Source organism: Colobus angolensis, unplaced genomic scaffold, assembly GCF_000951035.1.
Source record: "Colobus angolensis palliatus isolate OR3802 unplaced genomic scaffold, Cang.pa_1.0 Scaffold109, whole genome shotgun sequence".
Lineage (NCBI taxonomy): Eukaryota > Metazoa > Chordata > Mammalia > Primates > Cercopithecidae > Colobus > Colobus angolensis.
This window is the reverse complement of record NW_012111919.1, coordinates 3,468,995-3,479,455: the sequence shown is the minus strand read 5'-3', so window position 1 is coordinate 3,479,455 and position 10,461 is coordinate 3,468,995. Positions and strand designations below refer to the sequence as shown.

Here is a 10,461-nt window from a genome sequence, read left to right as displayed (position 1 = left end):
GCCCTACGGCTGCCACGGCCCGCTGGACTCCCTCCTCTCCTTCTGACCTCTCTTTCTCAGCTTCCTTCAAGGGCTCATTGAGCTAAGCCTGTCCTAGAAATGTTTATGGTCTGTTCTTTGACGTATTTTTGGAGCTCTCTCTTCTCACTTTGATCCTCAGACCTGTATATCCAGCTACCTCCTGCACTCTGGCTCTCCCACAGACACCTCAGTTCCTACACAAATGAACTTTTCCTCTTCATTCTCTATTCCCAAGCAGTGTGAGTTAAAATGAAAACTCTCCTCTTCCCTGTACCTTCCCCTCTCAGAGAATGACATCACCTTGGGTTCTTTGTGATTCAAGCCAACCAGCCTTGAGTCATCTTTGACCATGTCTCTATCCCTACAACCAATTATTCACCTAATTCTACTGCTAACACCTTCCAAATAACTATCAAATCTGCCCATTCTCTGCCATCTCCACTGCCTCTGCTCAGTTTAGCACAATAATCTTTCACCTGGACAACTGTAGCAGCTTCCTCTCTAGTCACCCTGCCCCCTCGTAATTGCTCTAACTACAAACCAATTTCCACATCACAGCCAGAGTAATATTTCTAAAATAAAAATCTGATCAGGCCACTTCCCTGTCTAACCCATCATTGACTCTCCATTGCTCACTCTATTAAATCCAACAGCTCAGCACGGTGTTTTCCTGACACTTCCTCCCGTCAGACTCTCAGGTCCAATTGTCCTGAACCACTTGCCTCCTCACCGTGATGTCTGCTCTCTCTGGGTTTTTGCACACATTCCTACTTCTTCTTGTCCATTCCTACTTGATCTTTAAGTCTTAACGTAGATATTGTCTTTTCTGTGAAGATGCCCTGGTTATGCCCGGATTAAAGTAGTTATCCCTTCTCTGCACTGCCAGAGTGATCAGCCACCTGAGTTGACCCCGTGCTTACTCTGGCAGTACTCACCCCTTTAATCTCGGAGTCTAATCTTCTATTTCCACCCTCCCTCTTAGCTGTTTATTATTAAAAGCACATTGCTCTGGGCTTTCACCAAAGGCACAGTCCCTTTGCCCCAAAATCTACAGCCTTAAGCTCATCAAGATAAAGAGGTCAAATAAAACTGACCACAGATAAATGAAGAAACTCAAATGGCACCTGCGCTTTAAGGCTTATTTTGATTTAGAAGATACAAGTACAGACTTTATTTCACATGGACAGAGAGGCAGATGATAAATTGTGGGTGAGACTTTGAAATGGAAACAGATGTTAAGCTCAGTGCCCAAGGCTTGTTATGTGATCCTCGATGCTATTAGATTGTGGGCAGAGACCGTGTCTATCAGTGAAACCCTAGTGAAATCATTGTTGAAAGAATGGCCTGTAATTGTAAAAGCTACATATAATTGGTAAAAATCCAAATTGTAAAGTTCATTGTGAAGATTCTGAGTTTGCAATATCTTTTTCTTCAATATCCCTCTAGTCATTTGGTATCAATTCTGAAACAATTTCTGGATGAAGGATGAACAGACATAATATTGCTCACTGAGTCATGTCTTACAAGCCTACTGTGTGTCTGCATGAAGCTCTGTGGGGAATACAGAGTTGAATAAGGGAAAGCTATCATATTGCAGACAAGCGCTGAACTGGGAGCTAGAGCTCCTTTCTATAGGACTTTCACAAGCCTCTTATTTTTTCTGAAACTTGGTTTCCTTTCCTGTAAATTTGGGAACATCATACTCACCTTGACAAGCTGCTATGAGAAGTGAAGGAGATAACGTTTTTGAAATCTCAGATTGTTTTAGTCCATTCAGACTGCTATAACAGAATGCCATGGACTAGGTGGCTAATAAACAACAAACATTTATTGGTCAACGTTCTGGAGGCTGGGAAGTTCAAGATCAGACACTTCTGGTGAGGGTCCATTTCCTAGTTCATAGTTATCCTTCTTCTCAGTATGTCCTCACATGGCCGAAGGGAGGAGGCAACTCTCTGGGGTCTGTTTTGTAAGGGCACTAATCTCATTAATGAGGGCTCTGCCTTCATGACCTAATCTCCTCCCAAAGGCCTTATCTCCTAATACCATCTCATGAGGGATTAGGTTTCAACATACAAATTTTGGAGAGACACAAATATTCAGACCATAGCACAGAAGCTCGTAAATATCTTTTATTTCACAAAATGAGGTCCCTTTCCTTAGCAAGCTCAGCATTTAGCAGGAGAGATACACACACATACACAGAACAAAACATAACACAGGGTGGGACTGCAGTCTTTGGGAAGGAGGACCAGATGTTTTAACAGAGCAGGCTGTCCTCAGACTAGAGCGGTGAGTGGTGCTACAGTGGACACTCGCCACCTCCCACGTTCTCCTTTCTTCCTGACTATCTTGGACTCTGCTCACAACCCCCATCTGGGTTGATGGTGCTGTCGCTGAATTGTTGGGCCTAAGCATGTTCCATGTGAAACCAATGAAAGCCTTTCTACTGCCTCCAGTTTTATTATACTGGTGAGTCTCCCTTGGAAAGGCAATTTTGTCTTTAGCAATAAGGCCAAACTAATATGTCAAATCATTAAATATAATTCAGTCCCCTGACTTTTCAGGTGATTTCTTTTGAAAAGTTTATTTCCTTAGGAATCAGTTTTTCCTCCCATTGCCTTCCCTACAACCCCATCCTCTTAGCGTCTCCTCTCATGCAGGTGCCTGGCCTTCTGCAGAATGCGAAGCTCCCCACTGTGCTCCAGACAGCACTTGCCTCTGGTTCCACAGGAATCAGACACTAGGTAGAAAAAAGAGCTTGTGCATGAGACCCAGCTCCACCCTATCTGGCCTGTCCCCTGCATACCTTTGCCTTCTCTGATCCTTGAAACCAAAACACATTCCCTGTACCACATACACCATCCTTTCCTGGCCTTCTCCTTCCCTGGTTCATACTCCACCTTTGCTTAATGGGGTTCTACTCATCTTCCAAGAGAACATGTCACCCCTTATAAACTGTTGCCAATTCTTTTTGAGAGAATGTATTCATTTTGGCCTGCCTTCACTACCCTATGGGCAGAAACTAGGTAATATTCACAGTAACGTGTAATATTTTGTTTGCTTATACCACCATCTGCATGATGCAGAAACTCAGCTCCCTGTCAAACATTCCCACCAAGACTTTCTGGAAGTTTCCCATGCCATGTCTCACTGTGGTTCACATATGCCCTTGGATAGGTCTCCATCTGTACGTCTGTCTTGGCAGTGTTTTCTACCAAGCTCCATTGCTGTCTCTCTGAAAACTGTGGTCTCCCCAGGGTCAATTATTGCTCCTTTGGCCCCCACAGCTTCCATCGTGCTCTGAGGACACTGTAATCTCCACCAGGGCCTGTCTATACCTCCCACAACCCCATATACCACCATGTGCTTATTTTATAAATGTTTCCAAAGTGTACTCCAAGGATAAGTTTCTGCAGAATGCCAACATGTGTTACACAGATTAACAAGAACATGCTAGATTCCATCATTAAATAAGGAATACTACATTGTTGTTTCTCAAAGTATGGTCCTTGAACCAGCAGTATCAACATCACTTGGTAGCTTCTTAAAAACGCAGAAACTCAAGTCTCACCCCAGACCTGAATGTTAACAAAATCCAAGTGAATCGTATACACACTGAAGTCTGAGAAGCACTGCTCTAAATTAAAAAAATTAAGCAGCTTTCTTTATGCAACTTCCTCAGAACTTTTAATATGCTAGTACGTAGTATAAACTCCAAGAAGCACATAAAGTATGCAAGATGAGTGTTCTGCAATGCACATTTTCAGAACACTTGTATTGGAACTTCACCATGCCCAATTGTACTATGGTCTAGAATGGCTTGGGAGATAAGATCTTCTTGTCTTTCGGCCTGTTGATTATATTCTGAGAGTCATATGCTGGCAAATGTTTACTAAGCAGCTCCCCGTGGGACAAAATAGTCCTGATTTATAGGGCTTGCCAAATTCTATGGTGTAAATATGCCCACCATGGCTGATTTCAAGCTACCGTAGTGATGTCACTGGTGAGCGATGCACGCAGTCAGCTCTGGTGAGCAGGTAGGAGCCAGCTCCAGCACTACACTAGTGAGAGTGCCTCAGCCATGTGCCCGCCCCCAGCAATTCATACATGTTTAAGTGGAGTATCTAGTCTGGTTTGTACTTCCCCATTACATCTCTTCCATTCACCCTTTAGTGGCAGATACCGGACTGTACTCAGAATTATCCTTCCATGGCTAAGGTTTTCTTAGTAGGACCAACTTCACCATATTCTTCCTTCATCATCCTTCCCTCAGAATGAGCTCTCCCACCAGATTCCTTATTCTTCCAAAGGAGTGATTTCTGATGCACTAAACCCACCAACTTACCAGACCTGGTCTAAAAATTCAATGCAGGTTGGGAAACATACAGAGTTGGTGTTCCCATAGCACCGTGTCAAGGCTTCCATGACAGCACACATTTGGCATATTGTGTTGTAATTGGCTGAGCTTCCCTTTCCCTGGTATACTGTGAGTTCCTTCAGGCAGAGTCTTTGTCTAAATCACCTTTATATCTACAGTGCCCAACATGATAAGTGTTTGAGGAGTGGTAATAAACACAAGAAATCATGCTCATGGGATAGCCCGAAGGTGCACCCACTTTCCTGCTGAATCTCACTCCCCTGCCCATTGTTTCCGCTCCAGAAGAAAACAAACTAAAGAAAATAGAGGTAATGCTTCCTCACGCCTGGCTTCTTGAAGGACAGCCGGAGATTTTTCCCCAAGTTGTACTGAGGTCAAGCCCAACCTTGTAAGAGATTTCGTGAAAATAGAAAAGTTAATTTCCCCTTTTTTCACTACCAGTTTGGATAAGATTTCTGATTCTTGCCTTCTGAGTTCTTTCTTTTCTAAAATATTTAGTCTCTCTTTCCTTTTTAAGGGCCTTCACTGCAAAGTTTGCCTATAAAGTGTTATTCCAGAACAGAGACCCAAGCAGATGGTGGAAAATTAAATAGGGAAGAGCTTTGAAGAGAGGGCCTGGTTAGTTCCTATGAGGGAAATAGTCTGGTTTCAAGAAGCACTCCTTAAACTCACTAAAGTCAGGGTTTTCCAGGGATCTGAGATCATCCATGGTGTCTGTGGAGTGCTGGCCTGGCTAAGATTGGAGCCCATTTCTTGTAGTGAGGGTGTCAGACCTCAGCAGGAGGCAGCTGCCTCCTCTCTCAGAGGACTCCGGCTTATAGATGGAGCACTGAGCTGGGCCTGAATTTTTCTGCCCACAGTAAAAAATCTGCTTGTCAAGAATTTCCACAGAGCCAGGAAATAATTGGATGGGGTGCAGCTGGGAATCCCTGGCCATAATTTTGTGTCATTAAAGGTGAAAGGAGATGGTTTACTCCTATTGGGTTTACCTTCCATCCTCTGAGCCTTGCCTTTTCAACTTTGTGAACCATGAGTCCACTCCTAACTCCTGCTGTAGCTGGCACTTAACACAAGTGTGCTGAGCATCTACTATGGGCTAGATCCTCTGAGTTAGGCTGAGATAAGTAAGAAACAGTCTCATTCCATAGGGAGCTAGAGTAAGAAGATGCATGGCCACGTTCACATAGTAAATAAGTGGCAGGGTTGAAATAAAAATACAGATTTCCATATTCCTAGCCTAGAGTTCTTCCTTTGCGCATTGCTCTTGGGAGCTGCCCTTTGTGGAACTGGTAACGTTTCTCAGTTTGAATCTTTGCTTGTGCTAATCTATGTCATTTTGGATCTTCCATAGCCTTTCTTGTAGTCCAAATATTTGTGAATCGATTTACTGAAGATATTTTCTGCTTCCAGCCCTTTGATAAAACTGAAACTGGAATTACATTACCTTCTTTCTTACCACAAGAAGAGAAACTGCTGGGCGCATAGGCATACTCCTATAGTCCCAAATACTTGAGAGGCTAAAGAGGAGAATTGCTTGAGCCCAGGAGTGTGAGGCCAGCCTGGGCAACATAGTGAGACCCTGTCTCTAAAAATATACATTAGAAAAAAAAAAGAAAGAAACCTTTAATTTACTAATTATATTCACTCAACAAGTACATATTAAGTGCCTACTATTGCCCAGTACTGTTACAGGCCCTTGAAAAACAGTACTGGGGAATCAGAATGAATCTATGCCTTTCTGGTGTTTGTACTCTAGCAAGGACAAATAGAAATAAACAATAAACTTAATCTAAAAGTAGGTTGCCTGTAACATCAGAAAATGATAAGTGCTCTGGTTTCACTATGGTCACTTGCTGATCCCATCCAATCATCCGGCAATCTGCTTTCGGAGGAGCCTTTATAAAACACAAATCTCACCATGCTAGTTCTCTGATTAAAACCCTTCAATTGTTCCCATTGCATTGAGGATAAAGCCCATGGCTCTGACCTCTAGTTATCCCTCCAGCTGGGTCTCTTATCACAGACCCCCCCTTATCACCAAACCTCCAAGTGTGCAGGGCCCATGGACACACCACGCTATTTCATGACTTTCAAAGAATCTGGAAGAAGAATCTGTCACCCCTTCTTCTGGGTCTTCACCGAACTCTGTTCTTCATGGATCCTTTGTAATATTTAAGGAACTGTACCACCATGACTCACCTCTGCTTCTCTATTAGCCCCTAACAGCCATGGATCATGTTTGTTTACCTTTATATACCTAGGACCTGTAGGTTGAATACATACTTGTTGATTGAGAAGACTAGCCAATTTGTGAAACCAGGGACATGACACAGAGGGTAGCTAATTCCAGCTCAAGGAGGACAAGCAGCCATCTCATTTCTTACGTTCTGTATATTACATAGGTTAGTGATTGGCAAAATATCACCTGCAGGCCAAATGTGACCTAACACCTATTATTGTAAGTTCTGTTTTATTTGAATACAGTAACTCCCTTTTATTTACATATTATGTATGGTAACTTTCACCCTATCATGGCAGAGTTCAGTAATTACAACAGAGATCATGTGGCCCCTGAAGCGCAAAATATTTACTGTCTGCATCTTTACATAAAAAGTTTGCTGACCTCTAATCTAGTCAGAGTTGGTTTGATCAAATTCTTTAAATGTATACAATTTACATACCTTTTCCCCTGGTTACTCCAGAAAAAGATGTAGGATAGGCCCATAGTCAAGGATTGTTGGGCAAGTGAATATAGAACAGGCCAAAGGAGATCCATTAGAAGACACAGTGCATCATGCTGAGATTTTCAAAGGCTTTTTTTCTTTCTGACAGGATTCATATGATTCTGCTTAATATTAGAGCTTGACATGTTAAATGAATACTCCATTAAGGAGATTATAGCAATGAGCATATTAAAATGTCCTGCAATGACATTCATCACTGCTTCAACATATATTTAGTGAGCACCTAATATATAAATAATCCTTATTATCATGATAATAATTCTTGTATCAAGCTCAATATTTTAAACGTACTCCTGCAAGTCAGGATTGACAGAGAGTGGGCTCTGAGATAGCAGCCTACAGGAAGTGTCTTGGGCAGTGCTCTCAGGATTAATATCTAGAAGGAAAGAAAGGCAAATAGCTCTGGGTAGAGGAACAGCTTGCACTGTTGAGCTTCAGTGCAATGACAACAGTCTCAGCTGACCCCACAGGGAAACCTGGAGCTGGAATGCTCTTCCAGAATTGTCTGCAGTTGGGGTGAGGGTGGCCTTTATGCCTCTGCAATGACTGGCCTTTGGGGAAGACTGCTTGTAGGAAGGGGGCTCTTCACAACCAAGGGCAATTCCTGGACAGGGCAGACAGCTGTGGGCTGTAAGCTGTAAGCCATAAGCTTGTCTTAAGGGGAAGGTCTGAGCAACACAATCTTAGGTCTACTGTAATCTACTCTTGTGCCACCCAGAGTCCGTTTATAAAAGTTCCAACATCAGATCCTCCAGGATTCATGGGGGTCTTCTTTTCCTGGGTAAACTTACAATAAAAACAATAGTCAGTCAAATTACAGCTTCTGCTCTTACAGCTGGTCTCAAGGCCTCAACTGATACTAATCATCTCCATCCCTACTACCCATTCTCAATTGCTTTACCCTCCATCAGTACCTCTGCTACCTAAGTGGCATGATCCAGGCCCTCCTCTCTGAGGAGTCTGAGCCTCTGGACATCATGCCTTTCTCAGGCCGTGGCTGCCATCCTTGTTCATTTACCATTAAAGTTAGGCAAAGGGGTGGAAAAAGTATTTTCCCTATCCTCATTATAAAACAGTAGCCTTACCTTCTCCTGATTATCAAGGTCACTTGCCCCTGAACTTGATGGCAACTCCTTTCCTTGCCTGGTGCCTTTGTACAAAGAGCCCACAATGCCTGGTAGCAGCTGAAACTCAATGTTCAATGGAACTCTTGTCAAGTCCACTGGTATAAGCACATCTCCTTTGGAAATCAAGACCTAATTTTCTAAATCCACAGAGCCCAGAGTTGTGGGAGCAGAAAGCCCTAATTCCAATTCCAACAAGTAGTTTTCTGGGGATGATGATGAAATTGGCCATTTCTTCTTTTACCTCTTGTTTCCCAGACTCACGTATTCTACCTGTTTGGGACACAGCATTCATTTACCTCTCTAACCTTACCTCATTACCACAGTTTTACCTCTTTTTCTTCTGATTGTTAAGCACTACCACCCTACTTTTATTATTTGGGGGATCTTATCAGACTATTACTATTAGTGAAACTAGTTCTTTATTAGGGACAGCCACCAATAGGTTCTGGGAGATGCCTTTTTTTTTTTTTTTTTAGTATATCTCGTATTGCTTTGACAAACAGAGCATCTTCTGTGTCCTCTCACTAAATATAACCAGATGGTGGACTTTCCACATTAAATAGTACATAGTATTCTTACATGCTCATTTTTCTGAGACTTTTGATCCACCCTCTGCCATAGCAATTCTGGTATTTCTGCCTTACGTGGTTTGAGCCATCAGTTTCTTCATGCTTTTCAGAGCCATCCTAACAACATGTTAGAACCCTCTCCTGGGGGTCTTGCCAGGTTGTTAAATTCTGTATCACAGATGAGTGCATTCATATTGACAAATCCTCCCTCATCCAACTTAATGTTGCATTCCCCTCGCTTCAGCACTTTCAGAATCCACTTACATATGTATGTGGCTCTTCTGGTTCTTGGAGATCTATACTCCTCCTACATTTCAATTAAAAAAAAAATTAGTCCCTTTGCATGTCTAGCACCCTCTTAGCCAATTTGTTCAAACTTTGGATGAAGACATGAGATGAAGTCTGCCTCCAGGGATGCAGGTAGTAACCTCAGGAGAGGGAGCCTTTTGCAGCCAAGGGTGATGCCTGAAAGAGCTCACAGCGGGGGGCCATCAGCCAGCAGAAGTCCTGACATGTAGGGAAATAAGTTCTTCAATAACAAAGGGAGCTAGCTTTGAATGGCACAGTCTAGCATCTACTACAAGTGTTTTCTCAACACCCTCCTATATGCCTGGATGACAATAAGACCTGTCTCCCAGGAGGTTAGTTCCTGGCAGCAGGAGGTCTAACAGGTATGAAACTTCTCTAAGGGAAACTCGAGCAATCAGACTATTACAACAGAAAGGGAATTCAGAATTCCATTCTGTTATGATGAGGAAACAGGCCTGGTGGTCAAGTGACTTACCCAAAGCTCAGATGGTTTATGGCTGAGACTAAAAGCTACACTGATCTTGAACCCTGCTCCAGGCATCTTCTCCAGGTAGCTTTTAGCTTCAGTTTGCCCTTTTATAACACCTGCTCAATTCAGAGGAGGTACATAAATATTAAGATGAAGGCTTCTAGGACCCCAAATTCCCATCCAGTAAACTACTTACACCAGGGTGAGGTGGGGGATGAAGTCCCCCATTAGGTGCATCTCACTAGTGGCACAAGCACTGGAGATGAGTCTGACAGTCAAAGTAGGTGTGGTCTAATGCCTGCCCCTGGTATGCAAGGCTCTGGCTCATTGTCCTGCAGGGTGAAATGTTCCTGTAGAAACAGGAAGGAACTTAGTGGTGGCCTTATCCAATCTCCTCACTTTACAGGGGCAAACAATTTGTCCCAAGTCACATTGTGAATTATGATAGAGCTGAGAACAAAATAAAAGCTGCAGAAGGTAAAATACTTTTCTGAAGGAGTTAATCCTAACTGCTAATGGGGAACAAACTTGTACCTTCTGTAATTGAGAAAGTAGAAACCCAAGAGCAGAGAGGACACACTACAGCTTCACCCAGAACTCACATGCTGCCTCTCACCAGCCAAAAGACCCTAGATGGGGCAGATGGGCAGTTGCTGTTGATGTTCCACCAGAGAAAAGATGAAAGAGGAGAAGAGATTCAGTTCAGTGCTTCTCACTGACTCTACCCCAACTGGTGTGTAAGTGTCTGTGTTTGCACGTGCTTACGTGTGCATGTGTGTGTTAGAGAGAGACAGTGACCACTAGAGGCCCCAGAGCTGCCTCTTCCCTGGGGCATTAGACC

The 10,461-nt window shown here is 43.2% G+C and overlaps 1 long non-coding RNA gene across 1 annotated transcript; it reads right to left on the bottom strand.

The window, feature by feature from the left end:
• Positions 1-2,139: 2,139 nt before the first annotated feature.
• LOC105517923 lies at positions 2,140-9,407 on the bottom strand. The gene is made up of 2 exons (XR_001002746.1): positions 9,107-9,407; positions 2,140-2,431 (listed from the first exon to the last, which is right to left on the bottom strand). It is a non-coding gene; the product is annotated as an uncharacterized LOC105517923 (long non-coding RNA).
• Positions 9,408-10,461: the final 1,054 nt, after the last annotated feature.